Raw genomic sequence first — 21479 nt, 5'->3', positions numbered from 1 at the left:
TATTCTTTTAAATATGCCAAGTTCAATTTGCCCACAATTGTACACTGCATGTTTTCTTCTTAATGCTTTTTCTGTTCTATATTACGAACTATATAGAATTTTCAAAAAGCATGTACAGTTACCATTCAAATTTTTCTTCTCTTACTGGAGGGTACTATAAGATTTGTAACATTGAAACACTTAACCATTCTGTAAAAGCCAGTGAACATGAGTGTTTATGCCCATTATCAGGGTTGAATGATTGAGGAATTACAAGTTTTATAACACATTCAAGAACTGTGCTATAGTCATTGTGACAACAGTTCAGATTCTGTTATTGAGCTTTCATTGCATGCCAGGTGATGCTTGCTGGAGATATAGAGCAAAATTTAATCTTCCCTCATACACCATATACTTCTTGGGCCCTTCTTATGTTCCAGGCACTACACTAGTCACTAAGGACACAAAATTGAATAAAATAGATGGAAATAGAAAGAAACAGACATGCCACTAATTATGGGAGAGTATGGTATGTTTTATTATCCAGTACTGGGTAATGTTAAAGGGTATGAACCTAACGTGGTCTAGAGATTTCAGAAAGGCCACTGTAAGAAGTAAGACATGAGTAGAGGATGAAAGAAGTTAGAGAATTGAAGGGCAAAGGGGAAGAAAACAGAAGAAATGTTCTTAGGTACATTCTGAAACAAAAATTGCCTTTACCTTGGACCAGACCCAAGGTGTTTGGCTTCTAAATCAAAGCAAACTCCATGAGGGAAGAAACTGTCTGATGTGGAAATTACTGTATCTGTGGTCTGAGACACAGAGAAAAAGAAACTAATAAACAAGGTTATACATATGTGCGATTGCTCATTGAAAATAACCCTAAAGTATGGTTACAATGGGTTCCATAGAGTTTTTCCTGAGTAACTATATAAAAGTTTTATTTCATGCACTTAACAAACCGAGGAATGAATTTTGGACCCCAAATTGCCACTTTGTAACTCAATATTATTAACTTCACCATCCTTTCAAATAGGGATAATACCACCCAAAAAGATGAACAAAAAAAGATAATGAAAACACTTTTTACATATAACATGACATATAAAAATAAGGTATTATTTAAAATGCTGCCCATTCTACAATAATATCCACAAGGGTAAGAATTGTCTCTAATTTGTTCAATGCTTCACATATACCAAACAAAATATTAAATAGAAAGTATATCCAGTCATATCTAATCACATATCCATGAGGTGATAACATGCTTATTAAAAATGTTGAATCTCAGTTTACAAAATAAAATCAAATTCATACTGCTTCCCAAATACAAACTAAAAACAACACACAAACAATAAAAAAAAAACCCAGGAAGTCTGAAAATAAAAAAATAATACCAGGGTACTTGAAAAAATTCATGGAAAAATATAATTAAAAGATAATATGAATCTTTCATATACTTTTTGAAGACTCCTCATATTTTATATTATATATTTATATTATACATGTTTTGTCATTTATACTGGTAAATATCAAAAAAAGGGAATCAGAAACATCCATGTAAAATCAGGTATAATAGAATTCAAGAAACACGCATTCAACATTTATGCACCTAACAACAGAACACATGAACATAAAGCAAAAGTTGATAAATATAAAAGAGGAAATCAAAAAGTTCACAAAGTCTTAAAGGGTTTAACTTCTTTCAAAAATTAACAAACGAAATTGGCAAAAAATGTAAGACTAGAAAGGATATAAATAAAACAATTAACTGGCACGTTTACTTTTGTGCCCAATAAACTCATGCTATGCATGCTTTTTAAAAACAAATAGCATACTCACAAAAACTGACAATGTATTACACAAAGAGAAAAATCTCAAAAATTTCCAGAAAGCAGAAATCATATTATATCCTTTTCCCATAATTGAATAAAATTAACATCAAACAATTCTTTTCATCTTTGATACTGAAATGATAGCATTCATTTGCTATTACCCAGGCAGTAATTGGAAAATAGTTGTCATTGCCTGCAAATTTGAGCAAATTTCTCATTTTGCTCTATTTGCAGAGTTTACATAATGGCATGAGTCATCAACAAACAACTTAAGGACAACCTCAGGAAGAAATATGAAAAGATGAGCCCTAATTGTTATCTGGAAACCATTTATTGAAATTCTCAGGTACAATTTTTTTTAAGTGCCAGAATTAAAACTTGTACAGCTCTCTCTGCAAGCATAAAATAAAAATTCTGAGCGTTAAAAAAACACTCAGTCATAGAGTACTTGGGTGTATTGTTTTCTTAGTAGTAAAATAATGTTTCTTCCAATGAAAGGTGGCTTAAGTTCAATGGCAGCAGGAAGAAAATAAGGAAAGAAGAAAAGCAAATAAGAGAGGAAATGAGAAAGAGAGAAGTGAAGAAAATTTTTAAATTCTTGGAAATTAAAAAAATCCTAAAAGTGCTTATGTCAGTTTAAAAAGAATGATGATAGCACACTACATGTCATCAATGGAAAGTGGTCAGAACATTATTAACAAGAAAATTTAGACCTCTAAATACATTTATTTTAACATAAGAATGACTGAAAATAAATAAAACAAGCAATAAAGGAAAGCTAGAGAACACCGAACAAGGAAATCCAAAGAAAATAGAAGGGACTAATGCAATTAAAAGCAGAAATTAATTAAATAGAAGATCTAAACGACTACAGATTTGATCAACTAAACAAAAACCTACTTCTTTGAAAAGCCCAGTAAAACAAACAAAAGTAAAAGTAAACCTTTGGTGAGTTTAAGTCCTTTTTTTTTTTAAAGTAAGTAAAGGGTTTTTGGCCAAGATGTCATCACATACAGAACGAGAAAAATGACAAACTAAAAATGTGGAGATTTAAAAATATACTACAAACATGTAGCACTATGCTCTGAACTACAAATGTCTTTAAATCAATACGTTTGATATCTATATAAAACATGTTTTTCTAAAACATATATAAATACTTAATTTGATTATATAAGAGATAGAAGTTGAAGAGCTATACTAAAAGGGTACTAAATTCAGATGGTCTTAATGGATAATTCTCCAAACCTTCAAGTAACATGTACAAATTACTTCAGAGCACAGAAAAAGATAAGAATACTTTCCACTCCTTCTTGAAAGCTACAATGTCAAACCAGGTGAAGACAAGGCAGAAATGGAGAAAACTAAAGCAACCTCTTTATGATCATAAATGTACAAATTCTAAAAATAATGACAGTAGGTACTAGAATTGTATTTTATATTAAAATACTAACATATCAAGACCAAACAAGATTAATATTAGGAAGGAAGAAATATGCAAGCCTAAAATTAACAAATTAAAGAAGTGGAATGGCAATGGGCACAAAAGAACATTTATGGTGTGTGTTTGTGTGTGTGTGTATATATATATATATATATATAACTTATTTATTAAATGCTAACTTTGCATAAATAAGACAAAGCTTCTGCTCTCATAGAGCTAACCTTCTGTGGGTTTTATACACTTGTGAATTATTCAAGCCTTTTCTAAAAAATGAAATGACAAAACTATAATGAAGAAAACATATTAGGAGTGGGGAAAAAAATTCTTGATCTTCAAGGTACACATGATGACCTTTCTGAGTATATGTACAAATGACATTACCATTATGAATTGCAGGAAAGAGACCATCTCCACAAATGAGATCATGGAAAATAAAATAAAGATTTTTTTCCAAACCTTTGAAATTTTAAAATCCATATTTCCTTAGATGCAAAGCACAGAAATGAGGTGTGTGTATGTGCACACACCACACGGATACGCACATGCCTATCACTAGCTATATAACCTTGAACAGGTTACATAACCTCTGTACGTCAGAATTAGCTTCATCTGTGTAATGAGGATAATCCTAGTACACCTACTTTACAGGATTATTGTGAGATTTAATGAGTATACATCCACAACAGCTTCAGAACATTGCCTAGCATGTGGTAGATAGGATAGATGATGACCACAACAATGATGATTTTCTGACGTGTGTTTAGGAGTAGAAGTTTGAAGGAATATTTGGAAGGATTGCCATAAAAAATGAAAATGATAAATACAGTCGGAAAACAGGAACTTCTACAGGAAGCATTTCATCCTTGTATGAGGGTACTTCAAAAATATCGAAAGATATGTATTATCTTTTAATTCTATTTTTCTAATAAATTTTTGAAGTACCCTTATCTAAGTGTTCTTCCTGTCTACATGCCCACTCTACTGCTCTCTACACACAATGAAACTATGTCTAGCAAATACATCATTAACCTTGGAATGCTCTGCGTGATTAGGGGCAAGAAGCTGGAAAATGTCAGACGAGGAGGGGACGAGATGGTACAAGGTCACACTTTGGACCCTAACAATCATGTTTCACAAACTTCCATTCTATCTGCGCTAAAAACCTCTTTTTTTCCCCCTCCCTCTGTTTTAATACACAGTACTATGTCTGGACTTCATTAGATGTGCCTAAATTACAAATTTCATTACATCTCTTCTTTCTTCATAACTTATCTCCTTAGTTCTGCTCATTGGATTATGTGACCCTTCTGATTCAACCTAGTCCAGAAATGCAGAACTAAACTATATAATGATGCCAGAAGGCACTTTTTAGTCGTTCCATTTTTCAAAGTCATTCTGGGTACAGAAGTTCTGAACAAAAGGCCTCTATGGCACATGACCAACAGATCACTCTCCTATGATGATACACTGATAATCTCAGATCCATCTGGCTTGATCTCTAGCTACTGTTTGTTCTAACACCAAAAGGAGGACTTATAGACTAGATCCCTGGTGACTGCATATTAAAAAGATTGTTCCCCTCCAAACTCTATCACGGCTCTGGGCTAATATCTCCTCTTTCCCTCACTACATTATACATCACCTCATCTTCCCACACCTCCCTCTTATTCACTCCATCACTGCTGCTGTGCTTCAGGAAAATGCCATTAGAAACACTTGTGTGTGACAGGTTTATACCTGAATGTCTAGAACAGCACATCAATCTTCCATGGAGTAGGTGGTTTTAGAGGAAGCTATTAAGCGTGGCAAACATACAGACCAAGCAGAAGACAGAGTGAGAAAAGCTCAGTCCCCACACTAGCGTATATTCCTTTCAAAATCAGTTTCCTCCTACCTCATTGTTGATTATCCATCAGATAGTATTTATCTATTTACATAGATGCAGGAATATTTCTAGGGAAAAAAATCTGGGGAGAGTATCTGAAATACTTTCCCCCTGGAGGCTAAACATTCTCTGTAGAAGAGTTTGCAAGCTTTAGAATTTGGGTTTCCCCATTTTGATCTGATTTCTCTGTGGCTGGATCAGTTTAGAAGGCAGAAGAGAAATCTCTCCTTGTAAAAAGGTAGAACATGGAAAAACCACAGAATATCAAAAAGACATTTTACTCATGCACTTTCACACTGTAAAGTCTCAGTTAATTTCAATTATATGCAGGTCTGAGAACTATAATGACTAACATTAGTCATGTGCTATAAACAGCCATGAGACTTAAAGGGAAAAACATGAAAGAAAAATAGGAAGATTAATTAAGTGCATAATGGCAATTTTAAATCATTCCTGAGTGGAGAAGAGCCCTTTAAAAAAGGACCAAGAGAAAGAAGCCAGCTGAAGGAAAAGAGAAACAAGCTAGACGATGATATCCACCTTTTCATATTTTCCACTCTCCAACCCTTATCCTTTTTTGACTCTGATTTTGGGTCAGGGGAAAGAAGCAATACCTGAAACTCAGACAACCTTTGGACATGAAATTTTGCCCATTTTCTAAGGCAAAACTAGAACAACTCAATTGTTAATATGCTTCACCATTCAGAACGTGCTTACGTTTCACTTTATTTTATGTAATTTATTATGATCAAGTGAGGTGTTTTAATTGTTGACCCTTCAAATGATCAAATCTCCTATATGTGGGATATTGAGTTCCTCAGAGTAATTCCGCTCTTGCATTAGCATCAGGTTTCAGACTATACTGTTCTCATCAATCAGGAATCTAAATAAAGCCCCTTCCTGAACACATGCATTTGGTTCCACTCTCCTATAACGTTAAGCGTGATGTCCATAATATTTGTCAGCTACTTTTGATGTTCTTCAAAAGCACTGCCAAAATAATGACGTTGAAAAGGGCTTAGCCTTATTTTTGGCACCTAAGCTAAAAATAAGGAAGCCATTCCATGGAGATAACCAACAGAAACACTCATTGTGGAGTTATGACACAGCCTCCACATCTTTTACTACTGTTTCATTTAATTTTGCATTTGACGAAGGAGAGTCAGTATATTCAAGATTGGTGTAGTTTTTAGAACACATACACACACAAAAACTGTTTCATAAGCATAAGAATACAAAGAATATGAGAAGATTACAGACATAGAAAAGTAAATCTGAACTTTTTGATCTTGAGTTCAATTATGCTTTTATTGTGAAATTAATAAAAACTTGATTTACAATACAAAAACATTAAATGGAAATATATGATTAAAAAGGATGGGATATGTTAAGAGCTAGTTAATAAACTGTACAAATTGTAAGCATAAAAATATAGAGCAATCGTTTCCCTAACTTATCTTTGACTGTTTTAAGACACACCCCCAGTCCACATCTCAGTCTGATTCTAGACACCCCAACCTCCTCCAGGTAAGTGACTCATTATAAAGAACCTTTAAACAGTACTTTTATGGCAAGAGTCACAATTTTATGAAGAAAAAAGGTTATTATTTCCACTTCATCTATAACGACAAAAACAAGACATTCACAAACCAGTACAAAAAGTGATATCTTTTCCCTCTGAAGCAGAAATTCTAATTACAACTAGACTATGGTGCCTCAAGTTGCATCATAGGACATGGTATGACAATAGAGACAATATGATCTTCCAATCTTCTATTCCACCATTACCCAATCAAAGATATGTTATTCTTAAATAATACCACTGTTCCTCCATACAATTATTTTACATATTACAAAACCTGTTTCTGGGTTATTCTATTTTTATCTGGTTTTAAGACACTTAGGAAATGTATGAAATTCTACCAGTAAACCACACATTCCCTAGGGAGGGTAAGGATAGTTAACACACACAGTAGTTTACACTACATAAAAATCCTCCCATGGCAATCACAGTGCTATTCCTAATTAGTCTTTTCTTTTAAATTATATAATGTAGGGCCCACCATGTGGCTCACTTGGGAGAGTGCGGCACTACTGGCGCTGAGGCCACGGGTTTGGATCCTATATAGGGATGGCCGGTGCACTCACTGGCTGAGCGTGGTGCAGACCACACCGTGCGAAGGGTTGCAATTCCCTTACCGGTCAGAAAAAAAAAAAAAAATTATTTAATGTATTCTCCTTCTCCTTTTTCATCATAATAAACCTATAGATGTCTTAGATTTCCTACAATTCTGCCTAAATGGTTGCAGCTGTCATTTCTGAACCTAAAATGCATGGGCAGCCTGGGGCTGGTGACTGGAACATATTCCCATCATGTAAAACCAGCAACCTTAAAGATCGTTTCCATTAAAACAAAAAACTTTCTATTTGGCTTCTGGCAGTGACATGATGGATAGATTATATAGCTCTGCCCCAGCAGTAAGACAGTTGCAAGTCATTCTTCTCTGATAAAAGGAATGCAGACACTCATGCTCTAATAGTTCAAGTGTCTGCAGTAGTTTCAATATCGTAGAAGTCAATCCTTAAACCTAAATATATATCTCAATCCATATCTATATATATGTAATTTGTTTACTTTATAAAACTCTTCAGAGATATGATTTTCCTTTTTTAAATTAAGTAAATTCAATGTATAGTTTTTGGAAGTTTAAAAAAATTGGGGGAAATCTGGAAATAGAACATTCTACAGAACCATCTTATGCTAATCCAGCATTAGATGAATGTGTAAAATATGCTGTCTTGAAACAGTGAAGGAAAGGGCTATCCAGTATTATTTATTTGTCCTTTGACAAACCATTCACAAACCTAAATAACATAAAAATTTTTATGAAGTCAAATAGCAACTTTAAAAAGATGTTCATGCTATTTTGAATCCAAGTTGACTTTTTAAAGGAAAAATTTTTTAAAAGTGGATAAAAGAATGGAATGTTCTGATCATCCACCATCCTCAAGAATTTGAAAAAAGGGGAAAAAAATATGTTTAGCGAAGTGGGCCACACAAAATTGTTTGGACTCAAACCTTGAGATGGAAGAAAAAATAAAGTGGATTAGGTTTCAGGAATATCTTACCTCTTAAAACACGTTCTGGACCTTCCCTGGTAGACATGTGGAAGACTCCAAAATTATAGGGTGAAAGCAAGAAAACAAAAAGTTAGAAACAGAGAACTAAAGAAGAGAGGGGAGATAAAGAGGGGAAGGAAAATATAGAAATCAAACATGGCCATCCTGAAATAACTTTTGCTGGCTACAAAGTTGAGTAAAGGAGCCTTTTTTATATTCTTGGTTCTAAGGGATAAGACTAACACTCACACAAGAACAGATCATACTAGAAGTGTGGTTTAGAAAACTATGAACCATACTGTAATGAGCCTTAGGTACATGTTATTTTTAACTGTAAAAACAGTAATTATGAAACATGTAATCAGAAAGAAAATATCATACAATTATTATTTGTTGATTTTGTCATCATCATTTTTTGGGCATACCAATTGAAAATCAATATCTATTTTCAAACTCTTATAATGGGTAAAGTATTAAAAATACATAAAGATGAATAAAAAAGTATTCACAATCCAGGAGCTTACCAATGACTATAGGGGAAATACAAATTAAATAAATGTCAATATATGCAAGTACACTTCCTCTTCTTACCAAAATGAAACATTTATAACCTTGTTCATATCATTTGATCCAGTGATAGCAATTTAGGAGGTTTTGATAATAAGGAAATACAGAGAAACATATTAGAAATAATGTTATTAAGATTTTAGAGTGTAAAATACTATGGAATTTTTAGATATGATCATGAATATTGGATTATTTATGGGGCAACAGTTACGGGCTACAGACCCCAAGATCGGATAAATCAAAAATCTCTTGAGCCAGAGAAATAGTGTGAAAAATAAATTTATATTACAAATGTAGAGTTCATCTAAATCTTCCTGGTTGATGGTAACATGCAGAATATAGAATGACAGAGCTTTCAGAGAAAGTCATGGCAAACAGTGACATATTTGAAATACCCTTTTGTTACATTCGTGTGGCACACCTGAAGCATGAGTATTTTTAGGTAAGGTCAATGTTTTTGAAATAAAATCTTATTATTTACTTAGTAGGGTGTACATATAGGGACAAAAGTAATTTAAGTCTCTCAAACTCAATGAGTAAAAGGACTGTACTGGCATTTTTCAAAATTCAAGTTATTGCCTGCCTAGTATGATGCTCTGAAGTATAAGAAATTGAGTAGTAGTGAAATATATATACTGTTAAGAATTGCAAGTACTACCCGGAGCAATCAGGCAAGAGAAAGAAATAAAGGGCATCCAGATTTAAAAAGATGAAGGCAAACTATCCCTGTTTCAGATGTCACGATTCTACATATAGAAAAACCTAAATACTCTAACAAAAAAATTGTAGAGCTGATAAATGATTTCAATAAAGTTGCAAGATACAAAATCAATATGCAAAAATCAGTAGCAGTTTAATACTCCAACATCCAACTAGGAGAAAAAGAAATCAACAAAGCAAGCCCATTTACAAGAGTCACCTGAAAAACAAAATACCTAGGAATAAATTTAACCAAGGAGGTAAAAGATCTCTACAACAAGAATTACAAATCACTGCTGAAAGAAATTCAAGAGGACACCAAAAGATGGAAAGACATTCCATGCTCTTGGATTGGAGGAATCAATAGTGTGAAAATGTCCATACTACCCAAAGCAATCTACAGATTCAATACAATCCCCATCAAAATGCCAATGACATTCTTCACAGAAACAGAAAAAATAATCCTAACATTCTTATGGAACAACAAAACACAACCAATAGCAAAAGCAATCCTGAGCAAAAATAAATAAATAAATAAAGCAAGAAGCATTACACTAACTGATCTCAAATTATACTACAAAGCTATAGTAACCAAAACAGCATGGTACTGGCACAAAAACATATACTCAGACCAAGGGAACAGAACAGAGAACCCAGAAATTAACTCAGGTATTTACAGTTGACTGATTTTTGACAAAGGCACACAAAGAACACAGAATGGGAAAAAGACTGCCTCTTTAATAAATGGTGCTGGGAAAACTGGACATCCATAATTAGAATAATAAAACTAGACTCATACCTCTTGCCATATACCAAAATCAACATAAAATGGATTAAATATTTAAATATAAGACCTGAAACTATAAAACTCTTAAAAGAAAACATAAGAGAAACACTTCAGGAAGTATGACTGGGCACAGACTTTATGAATAAGACTCCAAAAGCACAGGCAACACCAGAAAAAAATAAAATGGGATTATATGAAACTAAAAAGCTTCTGCACAGCAAAAGAAACAATTAACAGAGCGAAAGACAACCTCCAGAATGGGAGAAAACATTTGTAAGCCATGCAACTGACAAGGGATTAATATTCAAAATATAAAAGGAACTCAAACAACTTAACAATAAAAAAAAACAAGTAACCCAATTAAAAAATGGGCAAAGGAGCTGAATAGACATTTCTCAAAGGAAGATATACAAATGGCCAACAAACATGAAAAAATGCTCAATATCACTAACCATCAGGGAAATGCAAATCAAAACCACACTGAGTTATCACCTCACCCCAGTTAGACTGGCTATTATCAAAAAGACAGAGGTTAACAAATGCTGGCAAGGATGCAGAGAAAGAGGAATCCTTCTACACAGTTGGTGGGACTGTAAATTCATTCAGCCATTATGGAAAACAGTATGAAGGTTCCTCAAACTACAGATAGAACTGCCATATGATCCAGCAATCCCACTGCTGGGTATATACCCACAGGAATGGAAATCATCATGTTGAAGGGAAACCTGCACTCCTATGTTTATTGCAGCTCTATTTACAATAGCCAAGAATTGGAACTAACCTAAATGTCTATCATGGATGACTGGATAAGGAAAATGTGGTATAAATACTCAATGGAATACTACTCAGCCATAAGAAAGAATAAAATTCTGCTATTTGCAGCAACGTGGAGGAACTCAAAGAAAATTATGTGAAGTAAAATAAGCCAGGCACAGAAAGAGAAATACCACATCTTCACTCATAAGTGGGAGCTAAAAAAATAAAAATAAAATAAATAAGAATAAGAAAGAAAAAAGAAGGAAGGAAGGAAGGAAGGAAGGAAGGAAGGAAGGAAGGAAGGAAGGAAGGAAGGAAGGAAGGAAGGAAGGAAGGAAGGAAGGAACAATCAGAATTATACAGTGAACTTACAAAAGGAGAGAACAGAACTGAGGTTACCAAAGGTGGGAAAGGGGGAGGGGTGTTAGCAAGAAATTGGTAAAGGGCCACAAAAAATAATTAAATTCTGTAATGTTGATTTGAGCATCACATATTACAAACAGGTATTGATATTCAATGTGGGACCCCACAGATATGTATAATCCATTATGCTTCAATAAAAAATTAAAAATTTTAAAATGTTTCCAAATTTTTTTAAAAAGCATAAGAAAAAAAAGAATCCTCAAAATTGTAAAAATTTTGTTTCAAGTAACTCGTTCAATAGGAAACAATAAAAAGATCATGGAGTGGGAGGAACCTCATGAATTCTTATATTCTGGGTATTGACAAAAATTAAAACGGAATATAAATTTTAAACTATTTTTCATCAGGATTCACAGCCAAAAGTAAAATTGCTGACTTGCATGTCAGAGAAAAATTTGTCAAAGATCAACACATCAGTCTTTCTCTTCTTTTGTGCTACTAGCTTTGCTCAATCCATGGATAAAGAAAATGGCCCTAATCCTTGCTGTGCATGGGCATGAAATGAAAGATACTCTGGAAAAAGAATTATTTTTTTTCCTCAACTATTAGACACTTGCAAACTTTCAAAGATGATAACTTTCCCAGAAGCTTGGCATATTTGGCAGATATAGTTAATGTTTTGAACATGAATCTTGAAACTTCACAAAGCAAAAAACCAATGTTACTGCTCCTCATAATATGTTTTAAGCTTTTATGCCAAAAATCTAGTTATGTAGTCAGTGAATCAGAGCTAAAAAACATCTCTTCGTTCTCTTGACTTGGTGCAATTTGCCATAAAAAGTTACTGAAATAAAATTTCAAGGGAAAGAGTAAAATCTCACCTAGTATGTCTGGGATGAATTCAGGTAATGTTTTCTTGATATTGTGGCTGAAAATACTATTCGAAAGTCAGTTTAAGCAAAATTTTAGAAGAAGTTACTGGTGTTCAAATTTGAGTCAATAACCAAAAATAATTTCAGAAAATCATACTGGAGAAGTTGGGGTAAAATATTTCTCAATATTTTCTTCAAAACAAATTAGTAGGCTTAGCATGTAATTATCTTAATCAACCTATGAAGCTAGGTGTAATGATTCCTATCATGGAAAACACAGCAGAAACCATATTTGGCAAGGAAGGTGACTACACTTACCCCTGACACTATCTATGATCTAAAAGCTGTGGTAAACTAGCTGACTAGTGGTCTCATTGAGACAACACATGGTTTTTAAACGTTAAAAGGCCAGAATCAAGTGCTTAATAAAATCTTTTGAAATCATCATTACTTAAATTTGTTTTATTAAGAATTTAAAATTTATCAAAAATTGAAAATGACATCAAAGACAAGAATAAAATTTTTATGTTAATACAAAGAGTGCATAAATTTTAAACTATGGACAAACATTGACACATAACTACATTTATTGATTTGGAATGTTTGTGGCATTAACTTCTGTGAGTACAAAAAGTCTGAAAAACAGCATATGTATTATATGAGTGTAGTATACACATAAATAAACATGCATACATTTAGTATGCATGTGAGTATAAATTATGAAAGAAGTCTTCAAAGATAACACATGGTAACACTGGCTCTCTCTGGAGCGGTTGGAAAGTAAGTAATTTGGGATATATCAGTCAGAATCAACCAGATAATGCAGCAATAACAAACAACTTCGTCACAATTCATTGGCCAAAGCAAGTCACATGGCCATGCCTAAATTCAATAGTGAAAGGAGATATTACTCTTCCTGCAGGGAGTGGGATCCAAATATTTCAGAATAGTAATACATCTTCTCCACATTAGGCAAATTCTACTCAATTTTTCCTCCAACAATAATATTTTTATAGTAAGAATATTAAATATATAAATATATGTATATATTCATACTGAATTTTAAAAGAATCTTTTGTCAAGGATTCAGTAACTCTAAAAGAATGTTACAATTTTACCAACTCACTCAATTATTTCTCATTCAAAGTTAACCTTTCTAGAAATTCTTGCTATACCATGTTATCTTCTTCCTTCTGAACTTTGTAAATCTGATTTTCTGGCATACTCGTATACTTGGATACTTAAATCCCTATTCTGACAGCGACTTCCCTAGAGATAACAAACCCCTGCTAAACTGAAGGGTTAAATTGTTTTTATAAGTTAATCTTTATGACTCTTTGACACAGGCTGGGTTCTCCAGACTGAGGCTGAAGTACAGTATGTCTATTACGTAAAAGGAATTAAATATGTTTATTAGCTGAAATGAAGGAGAAGGAAGCGAGCTTGGACAAAGGAAGTCAAACTGTGATGCTGGCCGATAAATCCTTAGCCAACCTAGCATCATAAATGCCCTGCACTGGGCAAATGGCCGGGCCTTTCACAGTGACCAGATACAGGATGTCTGGGGAAAGGAATGACCTCATTCAGGATGGGTATCTGCAGCTGAGACAGATGCTGGAGGCTGACAGCTGGAGGCATTCTACTGAAATTATTTCCTGTAGTCGGGTAGCAAGTACCTCCTTAAAGGAAGATATGGTCAGCATATCTCTGTGTCTGCCACAATCTGAAAGAGTGTTTTAATGAAAACTTTGAAGAATGACTCTATATTCTGTCTCTGTCACACACATGCGTGCACACATGCACACACACGACTTGTGTCCAATATATCTATTCCATGGAAACAACCATATCACGTTGGCAAAGATTTATAGAGTGCCACTGCAATTGGTATTATAAGGTACACAAAATGAGAAATGAGTCCCTGCCCTCAGGGAGACCAGCTGCTCATTCATCTTACATAGATGTCACAATGACAAACCAGAATGATCATGTTGCCCTTTGCACCCTTTACAAGATCCCACTTAGTTCATCACATTGTTAGTCAGCTGAAATCTAACTTTTTTTAATCCCTAGTCCTTTCTTTTCCTCTAATAAGCTATTTTACCACTAATCATATTCTTCCCATACCTCTTTTCCTCGCATTGCTTTCTATCTTGTTGCAAGATTTAGATAGCTTTCCTCAATATGTAAGTATTTCCTAGTATTCAAGCTAGAGTAACTCAACGTTTTATCCTTCTTCACTGATTCTAACTTCCTTATCCAAGTAAAATGAGTAATGGAATAGAAAGGGGAGAAAAGAGAATTAATTCGATCTTCCAAATTTCCCTGAAGATGGCTGAAACAAGAATTAATAACTGAAATCCAAAGCTTTGAAACAAAGATCACATATTCAAGTAAACCTCAAAGATGGAAAATTCTTACTTAGCAAATAGTTGCCATGACAAATTAGTTTTTCAGTTCCTGAATTATAAAATAGAAATGAGGCATGAGCATCTGTTGGGGATTTATAACTGGGCTGTATGTGCCAGTAAGAAAGGAGTAAATTAAGTCACTTGAAGTTAGATGTTAACTCAGAACATTGAAGTTCATTTTCTAAAAACTAGATCTTTAATAACTCACAGAAATAAAAAACATAAAGGATCTTCAAAATAAAAATCTACATATTCTTAATATTAAGTTTTAAAATCAGAAACTTTCACCATTGTATATTTCCTTATGCATATATTTACATTTTTAAAATGTTCTTATTGGTTTTAAAATAGTTTCAAAAGTATGAATGTGCGTCTATACATGTGTTAACATCCCAAAATCATCATAACAAATCATAACAAAAAACAATCAAAGGAACAACTAACCAACCAATTAACAAGTACTAATATTTTCCATTAAGATAGTACATCTTAATAAAGGCACACTAGTACTTTAGGCACTTCTTGTGTGCTAAAATTTTACTGACAGGATAATAATCTAGTAAAAGTTCATTCAAATACCTTCCCTCCCACTAGCTTTGTCACATCTGATAAATTCTGACAATTGATAAATAGCAAAAACGTATATGCTTCACAACCATTAATGTGAAAAAAATATCTGACTACACAGTGACAAGCCTGAGCATTTGTTCATATTTAAACTTATTAAGAATGGATGAGATTCCAAGGTAAGATGGTAAACTGAACATATGCATCTACTTTATACCCTCCTGAATCCCCAACTCACTGAATTTTAGAAGCTACAAAACAGATGGTAGCTAGTTTAGCATAGCAAAACAGAAACCACCAAATGCAATACTAAACTGACAGTGGGGAAAGCCCAGAAGCAGCATTATTTATACCCAGAACAACCAGAAGTCTCAGAAATTGGTGGTACCAGGAAGTGGAAATGAACAGAAAATCTACATATGAAAGTCTAAAACATGGAAGGTTGATAGAAAGTCTTCTCAGCAGCTATTTAATCTTCTGATCCCCTTTCCCACTCTGGTTATACAGATAACTGCCTCTCCCAAACCTGCAGAGAGTAAAACAGGTGTCTGAACTAGGAAACCCAACCAGCTAGAAAGAGGGATACCATCCTGGAACAAGATTAAGTGGGGTCCTATCCCCACTCTGCTTCCAGAAAATTGACAACAATGTTTCTATTTTCCAGGCAGGAGTTCAGAAGAATCTTCCCCGGGAATCTTACAGCACTGCAGGAAAGATGGATTTTGACATCAAAGGTTTCTCACAAAATAGCTTAGTCAGTTCCCATAGTGAAAGTCATGGTGAACCAGCTACTCTCACTCAGTTTCCAAATTATACTTCGGTGGAAAGAGTTGATTTTTTTTTATTGCAATATAATTGATTATACACATTTGTGGGGTACAGAGTTGAATATCTGTACCTGTATACAATGTGTGATGATCAAATCAGGATAATTAGCATGTTCATCATTGTAAAACATAATAATTCCTTACATCCATTAACCAGAAAGAGTTTTACTGTTAGAAAAACTTCAAAAAGACAATTAATATTTTCAGCAAGATAAGAAAAGATACTGTAACCTTGAAACAAGAGTAAGGATATTATAAATGGAACATTCTGGGAAAAGGTAACCTAGACATTAATAATCTCAATAAAATTAAAATTCAAAAATTTCAACAGAGTATGTGAAGTACAAGATTGAGGAAATGTCCCTTAACATTGAGCTAAAGGAAAAATGAATTAGAAAACTGGAGAGAAAAGACAAGAAAATTAAGAGTGATCCAGAAGGTCCAACATTCAAATAATAAAAATTCCAAAAATAGAGAAAAGAGAAAATGGAAAAAATTATAACAAGATAATTTTTAAAATTTTCTTGGAACAGAAGGAAATATGCACAAAAAAGATGCTCAACATCATTAGTCATTAGGAAAATGCAAATCAAAATGACAATCATGTACCACTGAACACCTAGTATAATAAAAAAGACAGATAATAATAAGTGCTGTCTAGGGTGTGGAAAAATTAGAATTCCCCACACACTGCCGGTTAGATTGTAAAACTGTGCCTCCACTTTGGAAAATAGATTGGCAACAATTTCATTCTTAGGCATATGCACAAAAGAATTGAAAACAGGTACTCAGACAAATGCTTATATACAAATGATCATGGCAATACTCTCACAATAGCCAAAAAGTGAAAGAAAAAAAAAAAACCCAAATGTACATCAATTCAAGAATGAATAAACAAAACATTGTATATCTATACCATGGACTATTATATGGCCTTAAAAAAAAAATGGAGTACTGATAATGCTACAACATAGATAAATTTCAGCAACATGCCAAGTGAAAAAAGCCAGTCACAAAAGGTCACATATTCATATGATTCCATTTATATTAAATGTGCAGACAAATCTTAAAGACATACAATAGATTAATGGTTACTAGGGGCAAGGGCGGGGTGGTGAATTCGGAGTGACTTCTAATGGGTACAGTGCTTCTTTTTAGGGTGATGAAACGTTCTAAAATTAGATAGAGGTGATGGTTCCACAACTCTGTGAATGTACTAAAAGCCACTGAATTGCATACTTTAAAAGAGTAAATTTTGTTATGTGAATTGTATCTCAATAAAGCTGTTACTTTACAGAATAACAACAACAAAAGAACGGAAGGATATGAGATTCCAGTTTGAAAAGGTGCACCCAATAAAAATAAAGTTGCATTTAGGCTTCTTTTTGATTCATTAGGAAATTTCAGGACATTGGAAGTAAAGAGAAATAGTTGAACAGAAACAATGCAACTAGACAGCAATGGAGCAATCCCATTTAAATTCTGATGGAATTATCTCCAACCAAGAATTCTATGCACATCTAGTCAAAATGTCAATCAAGCATGAGTGCAGAATATTTTCAGAAATGCAATGTCTCAAAAAAATAAAAACAAAAAATCTTATTATTTCCAGGAAGCTATTAGAAATTTTGTGCTCCCCAAAACAAAACACCATGAGACAGAGAGAAAAAGAGTTCCAGCCCAGGAGAGAGGGGAAGGGCATGCCAGGAAATCAGGAAAGATGCACCAGGCAGAGTCTCTGGGAGGCCTTGAATTAACGATAGAAATGAAAAATATAAAATTAGCATTGATTCCACAGAAATCTTTATGCTACATGCCTTGAGCACAAAGATTAATGCTGACACAATAATGTAAATATTGAATTCTGATCTAATAATCGAAATTATAATCCAACCATACTGAGAGGATGGGCGGGTTGGGAGGGTGACAGGAGAAGATGGATGCATTTGTTTTAAAGTGGAGGAATGAGAAAAAAATCTAAATTCCCATTTTGTTAATCAGTGGGCATACCAAAGATGAATAATGAAGAAGTGACAATAAAAGTTTTATTAGATATTCAGAAGGAAATCTGAAAGAATCAGCTAAAAGAGTAGAAAGTTGAAGGTACAAACTTTTGTTTTTCATAACAAACCTAGAACTAATTGACTTTAATCTATCTGCATGGATAACGTGCATAAAAACAATAATCACATCAACAAAAATGAATTATTTAAACCTAGAGCAGTTTAATCTACCTTTACCAAAGCACAGAATGCACATTAAGCTAAAATATTATGTGATACTAACTAAATATTCATGAAATTCAAGAAAAAAATAATAAAATTCTTAGAAAGTAAATAGAATGAAAGTAATGGTCATTGTAACGGTATTCATTTACCAAATAACTGGTTTCGAAAAGTGGTGAAAAGTTACAGCCATCCCATTTTGTATGACATGTAATAATGCATAATTTCTCACATAGAGTTTAATTTGCTAATGATTTTTTCTCCAATTACTTAATGGCCTATTCAAACTTAACGTGAAGGTAATCGGAATTATTGATCATCTCCATCCTGATCTTGGGCACTTTCATCAGACAAAAACCTTTGTACCTTAGCTAGAGCTTCTCTCTAATTTCTCCATGCTGATCATTATTGTCAGTCTTATTACATTTAATGAATCATTCTCCTGCCTCTGGCCGCCCCCCCTGAAACATGCAGTTTTTCAAGATGATTGCTTTCTTAAGTATGGCAATAATTCCTGTGAGGGGGGAAAAAAAAAGATTAACATGAGAAATAAGTTCCTTTTTCCCAAAGGAATTCTCTTTTTATTACTGTTATCTTCCCTATGATTTCTCTACCATTAAATGTCTATAGTTTAAATGATGAAATTCTAAAGTGAGAAAAATAATTAAAATTAAAAAAAAAAAAAAACAGAGACTTAGTGTCGGGCTCTTTTACCTACCCGTAATCCTGCCAACTGGACCAATTGTCGAGCTAGGGCTGGGTCTGGAGTTCACAGACCCCTCAAGCCCATTGTCCAGACTGGGTCACAAACCCTTCACATGCCAGGCTGGGTCCCCAGACCCCTCACATGCAGGTCTACAAGCTAGGCAACTGGCCAAAAAGTCCTTGGAGCCGTAGGTTCGAGAGCATGGCCACCCTGGGCAGGGGCCTGAGGCAGTAGATGCCAGCCAGGGTGGTGGTGCCGCCCATGTGCACTAACTCCACCCACACACAACTCATTTACAAAGAATGCACCGCACCACCCCCAACCAGACCAAAGGCTAGGGGGCCTGATTAAATTATTCTATTTTCCCAACACATAGTGTATTCTGATAAAAGTCCGTGTGAATTAACATGCTGAATTATGATTAGGAGTACCTAATGAAGATGGCAACTACATGAAACAGAACTAGAATATACAGAGGGTAGGTATGATGTAAACAGACAAACAAACAAAAAACTGAAATCTCAGCACCCAACACAATACAAACAGTCGAAAATCACTAAAAGAAACAAGGATTCTTTATTAAACAAGAAAAAGCCATTAGGGAAAAGGACAGAAAAGAAGTTAATGGACTTTGTTCTATCAATTACAGAAAATGAGAAGTTCATAAGAGAGCACTGATTGAAAGCTAGCTTGTTTCCTTTTCATTTCTTTAATTTCTCCTTATGGTTCAGAATTCTTCTCTCTTATGCTGACTACACATTCAGTCATCCACAATGTTTACATCTATTCACATTTGGTATTTGGTTCTGAATGACAACCTCCCCTTTGGAATACAGAAGCACAGTATCACACAGCATAACTAGTTCTCCATATATGAAACAAAAACATCTCTAAAATCTTTCCATAAAGAAAAGTCTATGAGTCAAACCTAGTTTTCCTATTGTTTTCAGTAAAACACAAGTATGTTCTAGTCCTGTGACACAGGAAGATCTGTGACAGCAACTTATAACTCACCTGGCCCATGGAGGTTATCTAATCTAAGATCACAGTCCTCCACAAGGCTTCACTCAATTTAAAAGCAAGGGCTATATACCTGTATGTCTAGAACATAAGGATACTCCCTAGCACAGAGAAGATAATCCATATACACTGGAGGAAAGAAATGAAGGAATAGATGAGTGAATGAATAAATGAACAAATAAATGAAGTGAATGACCATAACAAGTTGTGTTTCTGTTTCCAAAAGTTATGTCAAATGGGACAAGTTTATATAACAGCTTCAAAAACTTGGGCAGACCTTTGCTATGTAAACTTGAAGTTTACTGGATTCACACTCAAGAGATATTAGGCAGCCACTGGAAGGGGCATGAATGGAGTATTTGACATCTTAGTCTAAATTTCCTCATCTGTCAAATGGAGGGACCTTGTACCTACTTCATGGTTTCAGTTGGGACTACATGAAATAACATATCTAAATTACATATTTCAATGCCATACATGTAGCACAGGTTAGGAAGCCTCTCTATGATATTTCTGATGTGGATCCATTCATCCTCTACTTAAATACTTTTGTTACAGGACAGACGGCCGAGAAACCAAGCGCCACTCAGAGGGTTGGAGAACTCAAAGATTTATTACACTGGCAGGCCCAGAGGAGTTCATACTCCAAAGTCTGAACTCCGACTTCAGGCTTGCAAAGGGTTATATAGGTTACATTCTTCCGGAGTTTTAGGTTTCATTTTCTTGGAATCCACACGGCGGGGGCTAAGCTGATACAAAAGACGGTCAGTGTTACAAAAGCAAAACAAAAAGCAGAAGTACAGGGGCAGGTTTAAGTGTTTTGGGGCTTGTCCATATCTCTTTTAGCTAAAAGATGCTCATCACACTTCAAGATACTGCATGTAATTTACGGATAACACAAAAACATTTGAACATTCTTCCCAGAATTAAACCCAAATCAGTCTCCCCAAAACTCTCACACTGGATTTTTAATCCTGTCTGGAAAATACATGCTACCATTTTCTCTACTCTCCTCTACGTTTTTAATTCTCCTGAATAATTCTTTTTGGCACCTTTACTTGAGCCATCTTGCCATTTCCTGGCCCTCCTCCGTGTACATTCCTGTTTTCTTTAGTTCCTGTTAAAACACAGTGCCCTACTCTGGCCACTGTGCTGGCAGAGGAGGCACCATAAGCACAGAGTACAGTGCAGTACCACTCTCCCTCTGGACTTGCATTGGCTTTTGTTGTAGCCACATCTCAGTGACAGCTCACACTGAGCCAAAGAACCGAAGAATTACTACAACAGTCTTTTTTACACGAACTGTTTTTAATTCAACTTTCCTTCACTCAGTTTTTCTGTATTAGATTGGGACTTTTTTTTTTTTTTAACCTAATGCACCATTTCATTTACCCTCACAGCAAATTCGCCTTGTAG

The 21479-nt window shown here is 34.3% G+C and overlaps 1 protein-coding gene across 3 annotated transcripts in view; it reads right to left on the bottom strand.

Moving 5' to 3' along the window:
- The window catches only part of CDK14 (cyclin dependent kinase 14), a 587775-nt gene that overhangs the window by 306633 nt on the left and 259663 nt on the right, over positions 1–21479 (bottom strand). The gene's annotated exons all lie outside the window — the stretch shown is intronic.

Source organism: Cynocephalus volans, chromosome 6 (assembly GCF_027409185.1).
Source record: "Cynocephalus volans isolate mCynVol1 chromosome 6, mCynVol1.pri, whole genome shotgun sequence".
Classification (NCBI taxonomy): domain Eukaryota; kingdom Metazoa; phylum Chordata; class Mammalia; order Dermoptera; family Cynocephalidae; genus Cynocephalus; species Cynocephalus volans.
This window is presented reverse-complemented; position numbering and strand designations above follow the sequence as displayed.